The sequence below is a fragment of the Mycetomoellerius zeteki genome, unplaced genomic scaffold (assembly GCF_001594055.1).
Source record: "Mycetomoellerius zeteki isolate Tzet28-1 unplaced genomic scaffold, Tzet1.0 scaffold25, whole genome shotgun sequence".
Taxonomy (NCBI): domain Eukaryota; kingdom Metazoa; phylum Arthropoda; class Insecta; order Hymenoptera; family Formicidae; genus Mycetomoellerius; species Mycetomoellerius zeteki.
The window spans coordinates 2452317-2477568 of record NW_017257227.1 but is presented as its reverse complement, the minus strand read 5'-3'; the positions used below and the strand labels follow the sequence as shown (position 1 = coordinate 2477568).

The 25252-nt window shown below is 34.6% G+C and overlaps 1 protein-coding gene across 2 annotated transcripts in view; it reads left to right on the top strand.

Annotated features, from left to right (window-relative positions):
• Positions 1-1132: 1132 nt before the first annotated feature.
• Positions 1133-25252, top strand: part of Src64B (Tyrosine-protein kinase Src64B) — a 41839-nt gene continuing 17719 nt past the window's right edge. For both annotated transcript variants that reach the window (XM_018449759.1, XM_018449758.1), the window contains exon 1: positions 1133-1261. The gene's annotated coding sequence lies outside the window, so the exon portion shown is untranslated. The remainder of the gene's footprint in view (positions 1262-25252) is intronic.

Genomic DNA, 25252 nt, shown 5'->3' with positions numbered 1-25252 from the left:
AATTTACCCTAAATTTTATAAGCCAATATAAAACCGCCATTAGAAATTTGTCGTTAATCAGCACAACTTGCCCCTCAATTTTTATAAATCAATATTCGGTCATTGTTATTTACAATGTTACACTTGATATTACATATATCATTAAAGTGAAGTAGATATATTTAAAGTTTGACGAATGCAAGATAAACCAGTGCAGTATGATAATAAAGAACAGGACTCACAAGTTTCTTTAGGAAATGTATATACATATTTTAAAACAAAAGGTAATCCAGGCTGATCATCACAATAAACCCAATTTTGATATTCTTTTCATATACAATTACTTTCATTGCGCATCAGTTCTTTTCATTGAAAAAGTTTCAATTTATCACTCAATAAATATTTTCAACAATTAATTAGATTCGTGAAATTATACAATAACGGCAAAGTATTCTCTATTTTATTCTCGAGTTACTTCAGAGAAAAATGAATTATCTCGTTTGAATGTATCGCACATATTTTCCCGAGATGAGAAATAATAAAACGAAATAATTCGTAACAGGTGAGTCGTAACAAAAATAAGACAATAGCTATTCGTCTTCATTCTATCTTTTTTTATTTCTCAATCAAGAAAAGAAATAGTATTTTCAGATTTCGGCGCGTCTAATCATATCCTGAACGTTATGGCGGAGTTGCAAATGAGAATCGCAACAGCGAGTAGCGAGGCACCGATTGGTCGAACGCGAGGCAGGGCTGGCACCATTGGTGGTGCCACGCGAAGGTGGTGACCGAAGAACGGATCGTCTCGGGGGAGGGCGGCGTGCGGTGAATCGGTGATGCGGTCGGTGCGGTGTGGTGCGGTGTGGTGCGGTGTGTATCGGTGCCGTTGGTTGCTGTTGGTTGCCGGCCGGTCGCGCGCAAGAGCAGAGTAGCGGACTGCGGAGCAGTGGAGCAGTCGTGAGCGGCGCGAGCGCAGGTGAAGGTGATAGACTCTCTTCTCTCTTCCCCTCCGATAATGAACGGCGCGCGATAGCTGTCAGTTCGCGTTCCGTGGGTGCATCTCGTCGAGCGTCGGGCGCGCGCGATGCGCGGTGTGGCCGCCGGTTTCGTGCTCGCGGTAGAGACGCGCCGTACGACGACGGACGATCACTGAGCCCTCCCCATATTCCCGGAGTCCTGGGCCTCGTACGCGTCGCCGTGGATTACCCCGAGGGGTGGCACGACCGTGAAGAGACGGAGGAGACACGCGGTGGAAGAGGAGCAGCGGACAACGCGAGGAGCGGTGAGTATAACGGTGTTTTATTGTGTGTTTGTGTTTTCATTCCGCGGCTGACTGCGGAGGTAAACTCGTCCTTTATCGTGTCGTCGTCGTTGTCGCGAATGTCGCGATCGCACAAGGAGCACCGGCTTTCCGATGACTCCAGCTTCCCGGAAGAACCATCATAATAAACAAACGTAAATACGCCATTGACCCCTCGCTCGGCACGAGGTCCGAACTCTCTCTCTCTCTCTCTTTGGATTTCGTTCTTCGTGCTCGCCGGAACCGTTCAATTCCCGACGAATTGAACGACCCTCGGACAATCGACGCGAAGGCGGAGTACGGTAAATCGGTGGTACTTTCTCCATTAGGCGACGTCGGATCTGTGTTTTCGATCGCGAACAAGAGAGAGAAAGAAAGAGGGAGGAAGAGAGAGAGAGAGAGAGAGAGAGAGATACAGCGACAGCGTCTCGCTTGCATGGGGGCGTTACATTTATACGCGATGGGGGACGTTCCTGACATTGATCGTTGTTACTATCACGTTATTACCACACTTGCAAATGATTACGAATAAGTGTGATTAATTTCGTGGTAAGGTAATGAGATTTTTTAGTACCTTGAATGAACATTCGTATAAAACACCTTGAGATGTTTCTACTAACGTAGTTTTATTTTCTTCTTGATTCAATTGACTCTCTATTATTTTTTTCTAGTTCTAAAAATTAGAAAAAAGATGAAGAGTAAGTTCAAATTAAATCGAAATTAAAGTTAATCTGTAGTAGTAGAAATGGACATGAGATGGCCTTGGTATTGTTATCCATTTGGCAGATGTCATTATTGACATGTTGACTCGATAAAGAAACCCTCTTTAAACGTGATAATTATCAGAAGTGGCGAAAAGAAGTAAAAAAAAGAAAAGAGAAGAGAAAAAGAGTATTTCGAGAAAATTGAAAATGATTACTTTGCGCAAAGTAAAATATTTAGTTAACAGCTTTTTATGTGCAGCTGTCCTAAAAAGAAATCTCCATTAAAGGCGATAATTATCGAGACCGTGGTGGAAAGAAGCCAAAAGGCACGTAATGTAAAGATGTGCAAAAATTATTCCGAAAAAATTGAAGATGATTACTGTACGTAAAATTTTTATTTGAAAATATAACAAATGTTTAATCGAGCAGTTATTTTAAAATAAAGTTTTTTTTTCAACCACCTGACTCGACTTTGTACCTAAAAATATTCTTTAAATAATGTCAAGAACATCAGAAACGTGCTCGTCATTTATGTTAGGTTGCTATTGGTATCGATGTCATTGCATAGCAACACGATTGGCTGTTACTTTGCGTCGATTATTAGCCATTGATCGTGCAATCACGTGATCATTAAAATTATGAATCAATCTACAATCGTCAATTGTCGTTTGTATGTTCTGACCATACCTGTGTGTTCGCTGTAACTATTAGTAACTCATGGAAAATGAGGGAAGGACCCTTTCGAAGCAGGCTTTGTTTTCCTATCAGAAGGGCGTAACCGGCTAATCGCATCCGAAGGAGAAACTCTCCTCGAGGAAGGATTTTATCCTCTACATTATGTGTCTGAGACCGACATGGCTTTCTTGCGTTAACCATAATTTATGTGCATTCGAATTTGACCGATGATTCACGGAGCATTTAATCGCGTAAATGGAAAAGTATTGTAAGTGTCGAGTTCGATATTTCTTTTATTAACTTTCCAAGCATGAATTTGCATTTTATACCGCTGAAAATTATACAAGAAGTAAGGTAATGCACGACCAAGATAGAGTTGAAATCTCGTTGAAATTATATATATATCTCAATAAAACGATAGTATCCTCTACATGCTCGCCGCGTTACCACGCGACACATACATGTATGTGATTTATATTTTTATTATTTCAGTTATATCTAACTTTGACCATAGTTAATGTTTTTCTTGCTTAGTTGATGTATAATTATTATTTAGAATAGAATATAGAATATAAAATCTGAAAAAATGTGGAATTTAGTATATAGAATTATTATTTGAGACACTCAGTTGATCTCTTTAATACATTCTGTATGTGTATAGTTGCAATACATTGAATGAAACTATTAAAAGTGTAGCGTAGTCTGGATTTTTCAAATCTGATTGTACACACGGAAAAATATGTATTGCAATCAAATATTAAATACCTACTGTTGTTTTAAGTATTTCAAAACTTCATACATCCGCAAATTTATTGTAAGTTTATCACAAACATTAAATTTATTCAAAATATATTTTGAATCGATCATAGTAGTTTAATACTTTAATCAAGATTATTAAATTAATACAAATTCGATTTTCTTATCATATAAAGTCGTTTTTTCAATAAAATTATATAATATTCTTTAAAATATAAATTCTTGTTTTGAGTGCATGATAATGAGATTTTTTTTAAATATGTAATATATTTATTTTAAAACTATTATTAAAAAAATAATTTTTAAAGATAATTGTTACTTAAAAGAAAAAAAGTAAATTGAATAATCACTTTTTTTAATAATAAAATGATATTTTTCTGTGTGCAGTAGCGAGATATAGTATTGCCGGGAAAAAATTGAAATAGATTTAATAGAAATATTTATTTAAAGGGGATACGTCTTTAAAAATATTATTTGAAGTATTTTATTAAATATATGAAAAAGACAAATAGTATTTACTATTTATATTTACTTGAAATGAAATATTTATTTGACATTTCGAAACATTGTTATATAAAATCTTCTATTTTCTAATTTCTTAACAGTATAAAATGGAAGATAGTAAAAATAAAATAAAAAACAGCACATGTTTTATCGATATATAGAAATATAGATGTAATTCGTTTCTCTACAGGTATGTTTCAAAATAAATTTACTTGTCATTGGTTATCTAGCTGTTTGTAACAAGTAAAAGTATAAAAAAAATATATAATGAGTGCAGTTTCCGCGAATTCCGAATCCTGTGTCGAAGAGTACCCGGCACAAGGGCACAACAAACTGTTTTTGTTTCATTATTTTCTATTTTGTATTGTTAAGAAATAGAAAATAGTAAATAAAAAATAAAAACATTTATTTAACCATGAAGTAGCAAAATGTCAAATAAATATTTTGTTTCAAGTAAATGTTAATGTAAATATTAAATACTATTTGCCCTTTTTATATTTACTACGCAAAATATTATTTCAAATAGTATTTTTTTTATAGATTCGTCCTTTAAATAAATATTTCTACTAATATTAATTAAATTTTTCCCAGCACTAATTATTACACCAGCATTATTATCTCTATGTCCGTTTCTATCAACGTAAATTAACTTTAATCTCAGTTTAATTTATCTTTTATCTTTTTCTAATTTTAAAAATTAAAAGAAAAAGAGTAAATTAAACCAAGATTGAAATTAAGCATCTACATTGATAGTAAAGGACATTATACAAACATCAATAGATTTTTTAACTTTGATATAATACTTGATATGATATGCGATTTGTTTTCATTACAATTAGATTCTTGTCGATATATATCAAGATACTTTTATATTCCATGAATTATCATTCCGATAATTCATTCGTCGTTGACAAATGTAGCTAGACAGAGCTGAAACTGTCGTTGGATACTGAGTGTCCTAATCGGCCCTCCAGATGCACGAGCGAGAATTGAATGTAACAAGCGCTCGATCGAGGCCGGCTTAAATGCAGGTCTGATTTAAGTTTAACCACGGAGCCCTTACGGTCGATTGGCCGACCGCGCGCGCGGCCAACCTCGGCTTAACCTTTAAATCACGTTGGCGGCGAGTTCTCGCTTCCATCGGAAATTGCACGCGTCACCGTGCATCCTTGTGGGATAAATATCGCATGCAAGAGAGAGATAAAGAAAGAGACCGAGAGAGAGAGAGAGAGAGAGAGAGAGAGAGAGAGAAGGTCCGGTGAGAGATTGGCGACCGCGAATTGGCCGCGAACCTGAAGCTGCGTTTCACACGAAACAGTACAACAACTTCCTTAACATGTTAAATGCCGTACAAACTTCTTGATTTTAATCTCAAACGATCTTCAATTAACTGGATCCAATTAATTGAACTTGATTAACTTCGCGAAAGCCCATCGAAAGATCGCACGCTCGATACATGCAATTTGCACTCGTTATTTTTTAATTGCTTTTCTATACGCTTCTAACTTCTAATTTACATGTACAGAATTTACATTTTATGAGATACATTCTATGAGATATGTTCAGATTTGCTGATAATTTTAATAGTACGATATTTTGTATACTGATGTATTATTATGTAGAATTATATGTTATTGCTGATTGAAGCATTATCAATCATTTCTTCTGCACGAAGGGGCATCCCTTTACCTTAATCCTTTATTCTATTTGAAGTTATGGCAATCGGGACTGGCAAGCGTTATTGCATAAAATGTTTGTACGACAGTATTTGTATATAGTGCTCTTTCTATGGTTCGAGTGCTCCTCCATACATATTGGATCTCTTTTTCTCTTCTTTTCGATATGAGCTTTATTTTTTCCCCGTGAACGCGTGCATGATCGTTTTGGTGAGCATACTTCATGTGTGTTGCTGTAACAGTTGAATGGCTATTCCAATATTTTACATCGCATATTGTTCGTTATTATAGATACTTAAAGGCGTCATAAATAACATCTTGCGCGCAGCTGAAATATTTTTCTATAAAATATTCTCGATTCTCTCCCTGCACAAATTAGATATTATTCATTCAACGACATTCAATAACGATGTCTCTTAGAATTCCGTACGCATTAACGATGAAATTCTACTTGCTTCTCAATGAATTCGTGTCGCCTGTCCTGTAGCGGATGCTAATTACCCGCTCAGCGCGTCTAAAGCGACTTTTGTATTGGTAGTCTGAAGCGTTATTAGTATTGGTAGTGAAATCATGTATGTTTATTTCTTGGACTATTTGTATAGCGGTAAATCGACTTCGTGCTGAGTCGTTACCAGGGATGCCATTTTACAGACGCTTACGGCATAATACATTACATGAAGGGGAGAGGCAAGCGGTGGCATCGACAAACGCCAACGCTACGTCACGCAACTCACTAAAGTTCCAATGTAAATAATCTTGCTAAGAATTAGAAAAAGATAAACACTAACAAGTGGAATCGAGATTAAAGTTACATTGGTGGAACCGGTCTTGAGACTATATTCTACACTCACGCTTCGGCCAGCTTCGTAGAAGAACGCTGACAATGCTGACAATTTGTTGTCTCCTTTTTCAAGCTACAGCAATAGGATCTCAAGATTCTCGAGCAATCTCGAATTTGGTGAATTGGCGTTGCGATGGCATTATTATCTAATCTATTTTTCTATAAGCCTTTACGTATTAATATTTCTATAAAATAATTATACTTTTTACAAGTTTGTTCTTAAAAAATTATTTTCGATTTAATAATATTTAAATATTGACTAATGAAAAAATTATAACTTTAGTCTTTACTTTCGTTACATTTATTTTCTATTTATACAACGTACATATTGTTACTCAACAGAAACTAGGGTTAAGGTGGCGGTCACTTTCATTATAAGAGGGAAATGGAAAAAGTCGTTACTGATCTATTAAAAATATTATAGTAGACACACACACACACACATACAGTAGAAAATAATGTAAAGCTACTGTTCCATTACTACTTCAGATTGTGTCATCAAGAGAAAAAACAATAAAAATTGTCTGGCAGCGGATACCATCGTGAAGGCATCATCCGGCGTCGTCCAATGTCATTCGCTCCCGACAACGTCGTCCGCGTTGTCAGAAGCGAGATAATACACAATAAAAATTCTTACATAGTATTAAGTTAATGTTCCCATATACATTTTATTAAAATGATACTTTAAATTGATAAAATCGGCTTATAGGTAAAATGTGCCGAAAGCTTCTTTTGTTTTGTTAAATAATAAAGAACCGTACATTTGCAAATATTATACAGGATGTCCGGGTAAAGACAGTAACAACGCTTAAGGGTAGATTTCTGAAATTTTTTTTTGTTACTGGTTTTCCTCGATCGACAAGTTCATCATTACGCATGGCGATCGGCGTTTCGCATTAACGCTCGTAAGCTTTTACCATATATAAGCACATACCTTGCTATGTAACGCGAGCGTTATCATTTTGTATCCGATATCATTGCATCGTTGGGGAACATTAATCAAGGGGGGTTGCGCGATGTAGAGATAAATTTGTTTCGTGCTCGAGACCGCGCGCAGCAATGAAAAGGGAAAGGATTAAACGAAACGTCGTGCGTTTCGATTTGTATTTATGCAGATAATATTTCTGATTTTTTCTGAAAAATATTTTGTAAAGGAAATTGCACGATGAATAACCTGGCAATGTTTAAACATTATTTGCTAGCTCCATATCGTATTTCTCATTGCAGACAGAATAGTTTTTAAAAAATTATACAGTACATTGTAGAGAAAGTTCGTTATACGAAATTTATGACAAATTATTTATTTACAATTTTGCGCAAGGGAGTGTTTTCAGTTATAAAGGTCTATTCTTTTTATGTAGAGATATCCATTTATATCATTTATACTTTTTAAATCCATTTATACGTTTATTTTACAAATTTTACATTCTATAAACGTATGTATTTCTGCAAGTTAAAATTTTAATTCTAGTAACATGTCTATATAAATATATGAAAATATTAGCGTTTATTTTAATTTTTTAAGTTTGCTATAATGTACTATTTATTTTTAGATAAAATTGAAATTAAGTTTCTTCGACTGTATAATTGAATGAAAAGGGAACCTTCTTATATAGAGTGACGTTCGAAATGAAATACACCAAAACAGCTGCTTGCTGACGCATGAATGACTGCCTTATAAACCTGACGTTTTATGGAAACGAGTTTTATTTACGCTCGGCGACGGAAAATGAAATATCTTCTCTTCGCTTCGCGTCTTTCACTTGCACTTTCGTCACGCGTCTGGCAAGATGCATGCGGTTACCATATATCGCTCACACCAGTCGCATATTTTACGAATACGTTAAATTATAATAAATTACGTTACAATTCTAACTATCCGACTGCGAAATGTCTTGGCGATTTCTATCCTAGCGTTATTCTTCACCGTACACGCGATTTGACGCCACATTAGCATTTACGGTATCTGAGACCCGCTATAATGAAAAATTCCTGCCGCCTGGAACAGTGTTTCCTTCAATCTTTTTTCTCCATTCTGAATTCCATTTATTTTCGTGTTCTCTCGCTTTGTATTTATATTTTATAATTCACATATCTACTGCATAGTTATTTTACGTGACTGTTACTCGTAATGTATTCTTTTCTGTTGAGAAAAGATTCTATCGTAAATATTCTTATTTATACAGAAGAAACGATTTTGCTAAAATATCTGAAAATTAGCTAGATACAGATCTGAAAATAATTTTGTTGGACAAAATTATGTAGGTTCAAGCATTATGAACAATGCTGCAAAACATTTTCACATCAAGCTCGAACGTCCTATAGAATTATTTTGATGGTAACAAAATTATTTTTAGACCTATATAATTTTTAGATACTTCGGCAAAACTGTTCTTTCCATATATATACTCATTTATGATTCACACAGCTATTAATTAGCGGGATCAAGTGGCCCACTTAGGAAGTGACTCCATAAAACGCGGAACATGTAGCTTCTTGAGGAAACAGCTTCATGTTGGAAATCCTTGGTGTACAGCGTAATTCCAGAAATATCACACTCGTGCTGTGATTCGTTTGGTATCTCGCGATAACTGTTGGTCGGTATGATTAAGGTCAACTTATAGACGAGCGATACCCCTTTCCTAACACGGGGAATTCCGCGTGCTATTCGTACGTCGCAATTTTAGACGGAAACTTTTATCGGAGGAAGAAAGGGATATCCTGTACATACACACTCACGTGTTTGTGTAGTCCATGCTTCCTTTGATAGTCGATGCCGACTATAACGAGATAATAGATAAGTATCCCGCAGGGCTGTATTATTAGCACGCTGTCGCTTCAATCCTGATAGTCCCATTGGGTTCTATTAATATCCCGCGATTGAAACAACCAATATTGTCGTGTGACTTTCAAGGTGAAAGACGTTAGACGGTTGCCCTTTTATTTTCGCGAGGGGAATCGATTAAATTTTAATACGTATAAAAAAGGAGATACTTTTCCTCATAAACGAAAATATATAACGTAAAAAATATCGCAAATTTTGTTGCAATTTCTTGTTCTGAAAATTTCTCTCTCTCTCTCTTTTTCTGACAGTTATCTCTAATTTCTTTTATTTATACGAAATAATTAATTATATATTTGCCGTTATTCTTATTGCATTTTAAAAGGGGCAATATTATTATATTACAGATTCGTATCGCTATACAGATTAAATTGATTATTTGAAAGCGTTACATTACATATTCGTAATCAGAACTTTAATGTGCAATGGTAGAATCTCAAATAGCTGCTGCAAATTATGCACAATAAAATCATTTGTTGAATGCGTGACAACTGTTTTACCTTTTTTTTTTAAATTAAATCTTTTTTTCTTTATACATAATTTTTTAGCTGCAACAAAAGTCGCGTAAAACGAAATAATTACGCACAAGCGCAGATTGTCAAGCTATAAATTTCTCTCTCTCTCCCTTTCTCTCTCTCCGTCTCTCTCTTTTTCCCTTGGATTTCTCGTTGTTTAAAATCGCAGAAAATCACGTTTACTGAACCGACGCGACGCGACGTTGCAACGTAGGTAGGAATTAAGATTCTTCTCTCGTTCTGATGCGATTCTCCTTTACGAGTTCAGGCTCCGTCAAAAGTCCGCAGTCGTTTCTGCACCTCGGAACACGGTGGGATTCGACCGCTTGCCCAGCTACTTTTATACTCTTGCTTGAATAGGTGTTGTTCTTTATTTTCTTATGTTCTTCGTTGAGACATAGTGATGCCAACGTGGATTCTCACGAGAAAATCATAGTCACATAAGTACCACTATGTTCTTCTTTCCCATACAACAAAATTATTTCTTATTACACAACGGAGAATTCGGATGAGGAAAGAGAGTAGACTCTTTTAAAAAAATTCGGATTATAAAAGAGACGTGGTGGAATAGAGACACTCGCTTAAAATCACAACATTGATTAAAAGACTAGACACGAAGAAAATACATTTTTTAATACATCGATTAATCGAATTATTTAAGATTGTAATTATTGAATAGTAATATAATTTTTAGTGGCATAATTTAATGCATATAATTAATAGAAAAATCACTACGATTAAGTAATTTATTAAATAATTATAATATCAGGATAAGTATATACATTTTTGGACTAATAATTTATCTTTCGCGGATAATAATGTCTTTTTAGAAGAATATTAATAATTTATACAACTCTTTTAGAAATATAATGAATTATGATATAAACATTTTTATAGATAGAGAGTAACAAAATTTTGATATTAGAGAAAATACTTTTGATTAAAATATTTTGATTAAATTAAAGAAAATAGCTGTTAAGCTTTGTTTATTGATTTTAAAGCAGGGGTTTCAACGATGTAGGTGTAATGTTTGAATATATCTGGGTATACACGAAAGAGAGAGAAAAGCGTAGGGGGTGCTCCATCCTGGTCATTTCTACAACCCTAGAAGTGGGGAATGATTCTATCTGGTTTGCCGACAAACTCATGGCGCCATGATATCTGTATACTATACATGCTGGTCCGTCCCCTCGTTAATGATTCAGCGCTAATGCTAACACATTCGATCAGCGCTGACGTGGAAATCATGCACACAGTCACGTCAGGAGCTTGGCTAAACGTCGAGGCTTTTATTTCGCGATTAACATGAATATTAACTCGTTAAGCCGGTAATTCTATATCGTCCATTGTTTTTAGTGCTTTAAATAAAGCATTGACCTGAAACACGGACGTCATCACGCGACATATTGTACCGATTTTAATGCTAAAATCCTTTTCAATAATTAATAAGCATAACTGTTTTTAATTTTATCATTTTGGTAAATCTTCGTTTTCGAAGTCTCCACGCTTGGAGAGAGAGAGAGAGAGAAATTCAAAAATTATTTGAATAATTTTTTAAAATTATTAATAACACTATAATTAATTTATCCCTTTGGAGCTGTCGATAGTTCTATTAGATCCACTCAATTATGAAATTTTATTAAAAATGTGTAGTAATTCAATTTTCTTTATGTTGTATCCGTAAAGTTGAATTATTCTTATTAAAATATACTTAGTATTCATTCTCTTTTTATACAAATTATGTCACTTTAGTTTTTTAAACTAATTTATGTCACTTTAGTTTTTTAAACTAATTTATGTTTTCTAATTAACATAAATTATATTTTAAGTCAAACACAGACCTTGCATGATTAATATAATACTGTCAATATCAAATATTCTGATAATATTACTGATCGTGTGTTAAGATCAATGAGTTGATATAGAATATTGACGGTGATTCGGAATTCTTGAGCATCAATATCGTTTTATGGTAGAGGATATTCTCTATCAAACAGCGATACTGATCTCAAGAATCGAGAATTTCGAGTCACCGCCAATATTCTATATAAATCAATTCATCAATGTTGCAAACCATACCCGATCAATAATATTGTAAATATTTAACATTGACAGTATTACAGACGCCAGTAACTATGTTATACATTTTGGCGTTAGTTCTGAAGATAATTCATTATTTATTTTTCTTATTAAATCATATAAATACAAGTCTAGCTTTCGATTCTAGATAGAAAATTTTGATAAAATATTTTAAATATTTGTAATAATGTTTCAGAAAAAAAAATATATAAAAATATAAAATAAAATAGATATTTCTTTTTAAAGGGCTACAGACTTGGGGGAAATTTTTGTTACGTAAATTTACTTTACGTAACATAGTTTCCTGCATTATAAAAGAATGAAAGAAAGCGAAGATCTACGATGTTATCTATAAAGGGTATCCCTCTTCGGATGGTTTGCTCCCATCTTAAACGACGTTGAAAGCCTTATGATCTTATTTCGGTGCTGTACGACTTCAAAGTGGTTAATGACCCAATTTGCGAATACTCCATGGCATTGTCACGTGGGCCATTACTTTAAGAAAAATAGTATTTATTTATATTTTCTTTGTGTTTATAAAATGTTTTAATATATATATATATATTATATGTACTAACAGTAAATATATAAGAAAAATTATAGGCAACTGAATTTTTCAATTAATACACAGAGGCAAACATAAAAAAGTCGTGATAATTGCTTCAATTAAAAAGTAAATTAATAATTACATTAATCTTGAATAATTATTGGTATGTGGATTGGTATGTGCGCAGCAATGCATTCGTATTCCAAGGAATACATATCGCGACCTAGTTGCGCGTAATCAAAGACGTCGCTTCACATGGGACGGCTTTGTTTATCATATTAGTTCGAGTGCTACATAAGTTTGAGTAACATAAACAATCTCTGCAGCAACTTTCTGTGCATTTCCGGCGACTAAACCAATCCTATCTCGTGCAACAGCACAGTATTCACTTCGAACATTTTAGAGAGATTGCATCTTTTATTTCCCACACACACACACACACACACACATATATATATATACATATATATAACACACGATATAAACTATTATGAATACATGTATTAAATCTTCCTTATTAATTTTCCGCTATCATCATTTACGGATGGACTATCGCGGAAACGAGATTCTCAGGGAAATTTAGTTCAGCCCTCGCACCTTGGTGCATCACGGGGAGTCGTGTGGAGGCTAGACCGAGGTATCTGTTTTTCTGAAGAGCGACCAGCGTTCTTCCGAAGTGAGAGCAGAGGCTGAAAGGTTATTGCGCTCTCCCGAGAGAAAGAGGGAACAGAAAAAGGAAATAAATGACGAAGTTGGCTGTTCGTCGACCGACCGGCCGGTAGGTAGGCAGGCAAGCAAGCCGGGTGTTAGTCGCCGTGTGCGCAAATACGTTGCCGCCGTGTGTTCATTAAGCATATGCGGTAGAGAAAGCGTAGCGCTCGCGTGTATGCACGCGTCCCCGGGTGAGTTAGGGGGCCCTCGGACTCTTGGCCACCCCTCTGGCCTCCCCCCCTCCCTCCACCGCCCCCGGTTCCCTCGCAGAGTCCCTCCTGGCAACGTCCGCGCGCCACCGTCGGGGTGGTTGTACTATTGATTTTTTCGCCCTGTTCCGTTGAATTATCGAGAGTCTCTCTCTTTTATGTGGGCGATCTCGTCGTCGGCAATATGCGACCTCATGACAAAGACGGCGAGGTGACGCGACGGAGACGCGGTAGCGCGGCTGTTATACAGGATGATTCGCGGTTAACGCACGGGACGTTGAGAACCCATTCTTTGTCGGAATCCGAGACGAAAATCCTTGTGGAAAAAGACTTTTTCAGTTAGGGTTTATTGTAATTGAAATTTTAGGGACCTGAAATGGGCATGCTATTCGAAATTTAATCGCTCGTTTATCTTCGAGATGATCTTTATCTCAACAACGAATTAGGCTTTCAATTTCTAGTTAACGAGATGTTGAAAAGCTAAAGGATTGTAGCGTCAACTGTAACGTTCTACGATAAAGATCCTTTTTATAAGGATTCTCGTCTCAAGTTTAACTCTCATATATTGTAACGTGAGCCTGTTAGTCCGCATTATATAAATTTAGAACTTGCTTCTACATTTAATTCTCACTTTTATGATACCCCATGCAATTAATTATACGAGAATAATCATATATACCGTGCTCGTTAGTACACTAAAAATGTACTAAATTTTAATAAATTATTTATTTTAATTGTTACCAACTAAATAATAAATATTTATTAAATATAAAGATATATTTACTTGGTATAAGAACAATTTGATTTAATTATTTTTTTTTATTGAGTAAATATTTATTCAGTAAGTAAATGTTTAGTTGTTATTCAAATAAATATTTATCAAGCTTTAGTACATTTTTTCTCAGTCTTTTTTAAATGAAAACAAAAACGAAAATTAAAACTGGTAAAATTAAACTGGAAAATAAGAAATCAATTTTAAATATTTACCATGATGACTGTGGGATCATTCTGTAAGCAAAATACGACGCGTTGTTCGGCGGGTGTGCATCGGACACGCTCATCGCGGAGCGAATAAATCTGGCGAATGATTGGAATTATGAGGGGAGAGATTGCCTCGTGTATTATACCGTCTCTCTCGCTCTCTCCACGCTGCGCCACTTATTCGTTGTTTCCCCGATTTTAGTTCGTAACGAGGCGCGGCGCGCGTTGCCTCCGCGAAATAATTGGACGCGAAATGATCACAGGGATCCGTCGAGAGAGAAGGGGAGGGACGCTATCAAATTGCTGTTATGTGCCCTCGGGGATTGATATCCTACATGATCTTGATTTTCGCGTATCAGTTTAAAATATTAATCGGGCAGTTTTAATGAATTCGTTCTTGCTTTTAGCTTTCTTTTTTTTTTTACATGAGAACAATTGAAATGCACGGTACAATTACCGCTTTGGGAATTTCTAAATTGCACAAGGAGAATAAAACATGTATCAAGATTGAAATTAAAATTTCTTAAGGTAGATGAATTACGATATTATGTTATTTAGACTTATAAAGTATCTTCTTATAAAATAATTATATAACGGCACTGCAATTGAGCGTTTTCAATTCCACAACACGTAATTCTTTCGCGTGAATATTCTTGATTGTTATATTGTTGATTGTAATCGGGCGAGCGTAAGGCTGAAATTTGCGAACTCCCAGCGCTTGCACGCGACAATCGAGAGCGAGAGCGTAACGACAACGGCGCGTAAAAGTAACGCCGTGCCAGGAGTTTAATCACGATGGCGAACAAAGAGATGCGGAGCGATGGGACCACTTTCCAACTGTTAATGACATAGCATTGAAATACGACGCGCAGTTCCTGCGGTACAGTGTTTGCGGCGCGTTTTGGATTAAGAGCAGAATAAAGGTTTTTAGTTGCACCGACGCGGCAGTTGAATGAAGTCAGCTGAACTTAAGCAATCTGCGCTGTCTCTTTTTAGAGAGATGATAGCTCTATATCTTTAATATAATTATAAAAGGCGAATTTAGTTAAAGTTAGCTCCGAGCAACTTTGTTAGCACGACGATCTCAAGTCCATAATTTATGAATCGTATCTTTCCGCTTTTAGCAGAGATCCTTTATATTTCAAAACTTATTTATGAACCTGTTTTCTAATTCTGTTTTAAACTATTATATATTATTTCACAAACTATGCACTTGGCCTACTCTTCTTTTTGAAGAATTTTCTGTTCTCAAACATTGCATTTTGCAATTATTCTGTATTATTTATAAAATAAAATAATTTTATAGTATAATTATAAAAAAAGAGTAGATGTTAAAATATTTATAAATACAAAATGCGAAATTGTATCTGAAACGAATTCAATAAATTATCGATTTTTTTTTTATCGAATGATTCGCTCATTTATTATAACCGAACGGATCGGCTATACGTAAGACATATGGCACGTGAAGTGTTTCTGTCATCTCCTTTCTCCTTCTCTCTTTTTTTTCTGTCATATACGGGTGAAAAATGCGTAAGCGGAACTGGAACGTTACTTGACAATACGAAGGACTCATCGGTATTCAGTGCGCTTAAGTGCTCTTCACGAGCTTAAGAAACCGGCCTTATGTGAACATCGCGTTCATCGAACCGTGTCGCGATGACCTAGTATCGATGCTTAGACGTTGATTCGAGGCGAAGTACATCTCACAAGAAAGGTTGACGTCGCCGTAGATAAAATTAGGGATAAAATTTATCTACTTTTACGAGAATAGGTTTGAATGTAATTAATAATTAAAATACTAAAAAATCATTGCAATAAAATTTTAATAATTAGCACTAGAACGTGGAATAATAAGCGAAAAATGTATATCGAATAGATATGTATACTAAATTTTTTATTATTGTTTTCAGTTATAGGGAATCTTATTATTTTTTGTTTTTTAAAGTTTTTATTTGAATTTTTATCTTGTTTTGTATAAAAGACAAAAATTGTTACAATTTCAATAGATTTTTATTTTAATAAATATGATAAATATGAAATTATACAGGGTCCGCCAAAAGTCCCGGGCCGGCTGAATATTTCAGAAGATATGCATTTTTGAGAAATCAGTCTCTTTACCTCATCATAGAAATTAAGAAAAATCGACAAACCTTAAGGTCGTCACCTTACCCCTCTTACCCCTATATCAACTTAAGTGTAGTTAGTACGTCTTTAAGACTCGCAAGTTATACAGAAGTCGTTGAAAGATGCTCGGAACAAGAATCAAGGATCGATATCTTGCCGTAGATGGATCGACGCACTCGAGCGTGAAAGAAGCAAGGGGGAAAAGAGCGGCTCAATTTTATCGGCCGCGTGGCCAATAATTTCTTCGCCGGCGAGGCGGTGATTTCAGCGACAGACGCGAGTCAGCTGGCAATCTTTTATTCGTTCTTTACTCGACGATTCATGCTGCCTGCCCTTTTTCTTTCTTCACCTTCCTTCAAATAACTATCCGTTTTGAAGAGAATATCTCCCCAAGCGAGACAATTTTTCCATGAAATAATTTTCACTACGCAGCTCCTTGAATAACTAAATATCTTTCTCTCAACTTCTTCAGAAAATTAGGTCTTATATTGATATTTAAAAAGTAAAAAAGATAGAGAATAAAGCAATTTTGTTCTGTAGACGTTTCTTGAATTTGCGCGAGTAAAGTTTAAATCTAATCATAAAACTATATTTTACTTTTTATTTGTATGCAAAATGTATAAATAATTAAAGATATTAATTTCAACGTAATAATATTTTTTCCTGTTATTAGATAATTAATAAAAGTTATTAATATTATACAAATTTACAACATTATTTGAAAGAAATCGAAAAAAAAGAACTAAAGTTTAAGAGCTTTCACCATCAATTGTGCCGACTTTTTCCACATCGTCAGTTAAGGATTAAATCGAGCTGAAACGCACACTGAATTACGAGATTGTAGGTCAGACGTCAATTGGATTCTATATGGATAATCAGAGTTAATGATATTTCAAAGATGTACATTACGCATATAGAAGACATGCACCAGTGCCATCTAGATTCTCTGCAGAAATTCAAATGTGAATCTTATTTGATATCAGAGGCAGAAAGATAGAGAGAGAGAGAGAGAGAGAGAGAGAGAGAGAGAGAGAGAGAGAGAGAGAGAGAGAGAGAGAGAAGAGAAGAGAGAGAGCTTTGCTTATAGTTATTTAAACAAATAGACGAGATAAACGCGGCTAATAAAATATCGGCATAGCGTGTAACTGATTGTCATTTTCAATGAAGTATTTCTTGGTTATACTCTTGCCAGAAGCTGCGCGAGTATTTTTATTCAAGTGAGAAACATCATCCGGGGGAATCTTTGTATCCCCTGTACGCGAACAAAGTGACAAAGAACGAAAATTCGGTCGAGATGTAGCCCAGGATACGCGGGACAAGAAATAAATAAAACATAGGCAAACACTTCAAAGGAACGCACGAGCTGTAAGTCATTGCCCCATACGGATGACATCGTTGAGAAAACGCGGATGACACAAAATATATCCGCGAGTATCAAAAGAGTGTACAATGAGAGAAGACAAATGGCCCGTAAAATGTCATATCGATTAGCTTTTTCTTTCTTGGTAGTTAGGAAAACTTCTTACATTAATGCTCCGTCAAAAGACTCGCTATTTCGCATTATATAACATGAGAGTCATAAATTCATATAACAGAATTATGTATTTTATCTTCATAGTCTTTATTTCAAAGTCGATCTCATTCCTTTTATAACGGGGGAGAAGCGTAATTTAACTTAAATTAGAACTAGAAAAAAACGAATTTTAAACGAAAAAGATAAATTTTTTGTCTTTTGGTATTTTGAGTACAAGGAAATAATAAATTGCACGTAATTTTTTGTTTTAATTCATTTCAATGTCCAATTAATGTATATCTTATAAATAAAGAGGTATGAGTAAACTTTTGAAAAAAATTTATAGTGTTTTTTTTTTAAGAAAGGAAGAGAATAATATACAATAAAAGATAGAAATAACGACGGGCTGCTTTGAATTTATTAAAGCTACATGTCTTCAACATAGTTTGGAATAAAATATACGATAAGTCGCATTTCACAAAACAAGAGAAATATAAATAACGCGGATTCAATGATATCGATGTATCTATTTTTGAAGTATTCTAACGTCTCATATATATCACATCCGAAATAAACGGCTCAAGACGTAGACAATCCACCTTCCCTCGTGATTTTCCATTTCGAATCTCCGACTCGACTCGACTCGACCCAGTCGCGTTCCATTTCGTCACTCATCTATCGCGGGGTTAACAGCCCTCGAATCAGCGTCGACCGCGATTTCTTTAAACGAATCGTGCAGCTTGCTCAGCTTGCTGTATTCGCGGTAATTACTGCGCTATATTATGTATATCCACGTAAATAATTAAAAAAAAAATAACGAAAAAGTGCCTCTAAATGTATTTGCGCTTCTTAAATACAATATATATAACTTTGCGTGTTAAAATAGTAGACATAAAATATTCATGAAAATATTTGATAAATTGTTCGAGTACAAATAAATATTATTCATTTGCTCGGCGCGCATCCTATTCTCTTGATTTAAACAGGCTTACTTCAGACAAGAAAAGCTTTACGAGCTTTAAGGGTTGATATGTACGCTCGCGTGCTCATGAAAGGCGTACAATCACACAACCGGTAATACCGTGACCCATCAGGGGCACATCTGTGCGCCACGTGTGAAGGCTGTTGTTCGGTCCCCTCCGTTCCCCGTTGATCACAGAAATGGATGCCAGCAGCACGTGGTTAACGATGACCGAGAGAGATGATTTCTCGACACCGTCGTCCACGTTCTGTGACTCGATTTCTATCCTTTGCTCCCTGCTATGGTCCATGCATGCAATTTATTCTCCAATAAGACGTGCCCTGAATTCGTTTATTGGTTTGCATCGATCACATATGTTGGTTTCATGCCTTTATCGAGTCTCATATTTCTTTTTTACTACATCGATAGGTAATCAGTTTTTTTAATCAAATAGAGATTGCTAAAAATAAAGAATATTGAATTTCATTTGCATGGAATTCCACGTTTTTTTTTCTTTTCTTTTCGTGAGAGACTTGACACTGTTAGAATGTTTCAGATATCAGCATTAATTGAAAACTTTTTTTGTTCGATATGTTTAATTTATTATCATAACGTTTAAAGCTAACAAGTCCTAAGCCCAACTTAATTAATCGATAACATGTAATAAAATACGATAAAATTTTGTTTTTTTTTTATTTCACATAAAATGTCGCGATTGATAGTTAGAGCTGCCTTATTAGGAAGCAAGAGCTATCAATCTTTAAAAACAGTCCTTGCTGTAATATGTTTACCGATAAACGTGCTGGTATCTAAGATTACAGTTTACCCCATATCACGTCTCTCTATCTCTTCTCTACGTAGAAAGGTATTCTCGCAGGAGATGTATGTTCATTGAAGCAGGATGCACACGGGATTTTGTCGGAACCCGAGACATAGCAACGTATTATCTAATCTTGGCGCAAACCGCAGCTGCGATCACTTAAAAATACATATACCGACCGCCGATCCTCTCTTCTTCCTTTTCCTGCGTTGCCCCATGCATTCTCAACTACGCAACAACGCTCCCTTTTGCGATAATAAAAATTATCTTGCGTTGTTTTCTTCATGGTTTTACGTCATACATTCTTGTCCCTCGCTCTCTTACGAAGAGCTCAGTTTGATTTCTTTCTCGCGTGTAATCGTTTTCCAAGCATTATTTGCTCAATCATCCTCAAGAGAGGGTACATTATCTCTTTCCAAGTATTTTTTTATATATTTAATTGCTTAAGTAGATGGTGCAGTTTTCTATATAAAATATGCAAAACTAATCAAAATTCATAATAACACCTATAAAGTTAGATTGCGCTGGTCGACTGAATTCAGAATGTCTTCCTGATACCATGTTACAACTCGCGTATATATACAGATATATATACATATATTGTAAAATACAAACCATTACAAATAACTAAAATTTATCTCATAAACAATTCTCATAAATATGCCTCTACCGCAACATGCTATCTCAGGAATGTCTTTTGATTATAATATAATATTGCATTTCACAATGCATGTATACTCGCGATTACAGTGAGATAAAATTGATATCTTGCTCGCGGTGCATCCTGTAACTGTGAAATCTCCACAACGGCATCGATCGGTCCGCCGTGCCACGACTTGCAATTGAGTAATTTGTTCGTTTATCCGATGTACCGCGCGTATGTTCGAGTATCTCGAGCTCCCGGAGCACGAGCGTTTATTCAGTGCTACGCGATACCGGAAATCGCGTCTTTCATCGATTATACGTCGATAGATTGTATAATGTTCATGAGTCTCGCTTATAAAATATAACGCTCGTAATCGATATGTAAAATGCCGCGTTTATGCATATAATATCTCCTATACTGCTCCAAAATTAATTGATGATAATAAAAACATTAGCTAAATATAAATATGTAAAAATAGATGAAACTAAAATTAAAAATGACAAAACGATTGAGAACTAGTAAAAGAACATTTTTTTCCGGCTAATACATTATTATGCAAATTTTATAGCATGAAAATATGCTTTATATAAAATGTTTGTTTCTATGTTATAAATTAAATTAAAAAGAGAGAATGTATGTTATACAAAGTGTTCCTGCGCTAATGCTACAACCAGAAGAGAAGTGATTATACATGAAAAAATAAATGTAAAATAAAATTTTTTTCTTATTTCGAAATTTTATTTTCCAAAAAATCGACTTCAAATATATTTGCCAGATTTAGATAATTGATAAATTAAAACACTAGAACACATTAGATAACGTTCATAAAATTTACTTTGAAAAGCAGAATTGCGTATTTGACAGAATGAGTAACGTTTTCAACAATTTATAAAGTAATAAAATTTATCGTGCGTGAAAATCCTGTTTTTATTGTGTATTCTCGATTACCCAGCACAATAATAAACATATAATAGTCAAGCGAGATCCATTAGGTTGAGACATAGTTAAAACACGTATCCAGCGAATATTTAAAATCGATTTTCTCAAAAAGTCTCATATGAAAAAATTTTATTTTACATTTTCGATTTATTTTTTCATGTAGATTTATGTTTCATCCCTTTTCTGTTTACCATCAGTTCAGCAATATTCTATATATTCTTCTTTTTTTAGTTTAGATACTACTTTAATAATTTTTTAAATATATAATTGAGATATTACTATAACTATTGTTGTTTTTTTTTTTTCGTTATTTATTCAATGTGAAATATAACAAGGAAATAACTAGCCGCATATTTAACTAAAATCTGAAATAAAAATTGCACTTTTATTTTAAATGAACGACAAGAATATAATACTCGATCTATAAATAATTTTAGATTAAGAAATTAATAATATACTCTGCAATAATTATTAAAATTACTTAATTTGGAAATTAAGACGCATAGTCGCTTCGGCCCTGAATGCGTCACGGAAATAGCAAACTTGGCCAAATGGCAAATGGTCTCTTGCGAAAATCTACGCTCTCCTTTGACCCTCGTTCCTTGTTTCTCCTTTTTCATTACGGAATCGACGTGGCACTCGTTCGCGCTCGCGCTTCATCTCACCCCGTTAGACCGCGCGCCCGCGAGCGCGGTATCGATCGATTTCCGTTCCGCGCAAGAGGGAGGTAAATTTTCGCACGGCAACTACGAGATATATCCGGAAATAGGCCCGCGACATTAATAGACACCGGCAGCGGCACACGGTAACCACCCTTTACGTTTCTGTCGCTCTCTCTTTCTCTCAGCCGAAGCGGAGCAATTTTCCAGGGCCGTAGCTTCGGATCGTCGTCTCTGGTGCGGCAACGAGGAAGCTCGCTCGCTCGCTCGTTTGTACGCTCACTCGCGGTTATGAACACGCGGATCTATCAACACATCTGTTGAAGCTCTTGCGATGCCTTTGCCCTGCTAAAGTATGCGCAGCTTCAACTTCCTGTCGAACTATCGGTAAACAAGCGCGAGCGACTCATCGCGTCTCGGTGCATCCTTCTGCTGATTGCTGTAATATTAAAACGTCTCAAAAAAACGAAATGTACTAGATGAAGTTTTTTCAGGCTAACATGAATATTTCATATATTTTACATGTAACGTTAAAGATAACGTTAAATAAATAGGAGATGTGTTAATTGCCCTCTTTATTTCAGTTATTTTGTTATAAAAAATGATATATTATGATATTAAATCTAGTGCATGATATCAAAAATTTTTATATTAAAAACTTATATTTAAATTAATTGTACTATTATTTTAAAATATTTTATTATATTTTTAACATTTTATATATGTGTTATCTTTTTATAAAAATGTTTCCATATATGTTCTGTTATTTTATATACCTTTATTTTATTTTTATTTATATATACTATCTAATTTTCATGGATTTAAATAGGATTATTAAAAATTATACATGATAAATTATTCATTTATACATTGGTGTAACAACAGTTATGAAGCGACCGTCCAGAAATCAATATATCATTTTATTACTCTGTTGAATGCATATTTGTTTTGCAAAAATAACTTGTAATTTTGTAAAATAATTCCACTCCCTATATTTGGATTTGTTTCATATTTATACGATATAGTAGACACTCATTTGCTTTGAAGTCACCTCCTAGTACAAAATGAACCTGTCCCAGAAAATGCTGTTAATTGTCTGTAAAATTACAACTATGCTCATTTCGCCGAATTTATCGTGTAATTTTAATGCTGCCGAGACACGATACTCGCGGAAATACGTAGCGACAATTCCGCTCATATCGCAATGTCTGAAGTTAGTATTAATTTTGTACACGGAAGAAATAAATTATACTCCATTTTTAATACTAATTGAGAAGTTTGCTCGGCGTTAAATTAGCTTATGTATCGCAGGATGTATATGTATACACAGCAACCATATTGTAACTATCGATCGCGTTGTCTTGTGTGTGCGACATATTCCCTATCGAAAATCACAACTGCTAATGCGACCAAGAATACAATATCAGGGAGTGTAATTACGCCGAAACGCTATACACAATTCATTTTAGTGGACCTGTCGGTGAATTTTCGTGATTGAGTTTGCGGTTTAACAGCGTACGCTCTTGTCGCGTTCAATTCTCTGTTGTTGCCAATGTTTATCGACGATGATTAGATCCTTTGCCTTCTCAATAGAATTCCTTGCATTTTTAATTAAATTTTCTACATTCGATTGACAGGCTAGTTAGTGATATTCTGAATAATTGATATTAATTAATTAATAACAATGTGTATACTTACAGTATCGGTTATTAATTAATAATATGCTTATATATAGTGTATCGATTATTATTAATAACGATTACTAGCACCTCCTAAAATTAATTTTTATGTTTTATATGTGTAAAGTTTATAAGTGTATTTTATGTATACACTGAGAAAAAATATAATTAATTAATTGTAATAAATATTTAGTTCAATACCGTCAACTAAACATTTACTTAAATAAATAAATGTTCAGTAAAATTAAATTAATGTTTCTTGTATCAAATAAATATATATTTAATAAATATTTAATCGGCAGTATTCAACTTAATATTTAAATTAACTATATTTTTTTCAGTGTACAAAGTTTTCTTTTGCCTTTCTTTTAATTTTCAGTATTTATTAATTCTTATATGTAATCTTAAATACGTTTAATCGCTATTTACCCGTCGTACTTAACTTGGGAATGATCAGACTGAGTGCAATTTACGTCCTAGCCGGTGCCGCGGTGGGGCAACATACCAGAGGCAATTTCATGCTTCATTGAAATTATCAATAAATTTCCGTATTCGTTAATTTAGAAAATCGATTTTCTATATGTATTGAGACATCATTCATACATTTTTCTGATATTATAAAACCGTGCAATATATTATGAACACACTGATTGTGAATACGTTATGACAGTTGCCGTTTTTATTTTATTTTAAAAATATGTTTCAAACATTTTTTAAATATTTTACAGATATTCTTTACAAATCTATTTTATATTACTATAAATCTGGAATGGAAATTATATATAATATATAAATCTAAAAAGTTCTTTACAATTTTATTTTTCTTTTTGAAAACAGACTATCCCTCTCACATACATAAAACATAATAATAATTTTTTAAAATATAAAATTTCAAATAAAATACCGAGTAAAATTCCTTCAGAAGCATCTCTCTGAATAAATAATGCAATGTCTTTTCCTAAGAGAGTAATCTCGTACGAACATAATAATTAATAGATCTATTCCTGAAATGCGCGATCATGTCCTGCCTGGGTATTACGAAGCGTTCTATAGAAACGTCTCTCGCAGCTCATTAGCCGTTAGCTGCATTGCATCACGGCTGGGTCGATTCGACGCGAATGGATGATAGCGACACGGGTATTATGCATCTGTCAGTAAGCTATAGCGCGATTTTTTTGCGTCGAGCTCCAATTAATCGAAATTCTCAAGCTAAACTGGAGAATCTACGATGATAAAGACGCGAGTAAGTTTATTCGAACCAATGTTGAAAGTTGAATAGACTCGTCTGAAAAAGAAAGCGGGGCCAAGACGAATCTCTCAAAGGCCACGTTGGTAGTACTATCAATAGTTCGGTCGTTGGCTCGAAGTGCCCGCTTTACCCGCGAGTCTTTCACACGGCATCGTTGAGAGTAGGGTCAGGCACAAATGACGATCGCGTGTAACCAAGAGTGAGAATAAAAGATACATTGGGATATTCGAAAATCATTAATACGAGATTTATAAGCCTGCCTTTTAACCGATCTGATGTAGATTTTTTTTTAGCAAAAAGCGATTGAGTGTCACAAACTTTTAATTTTTTTTTATGTTAA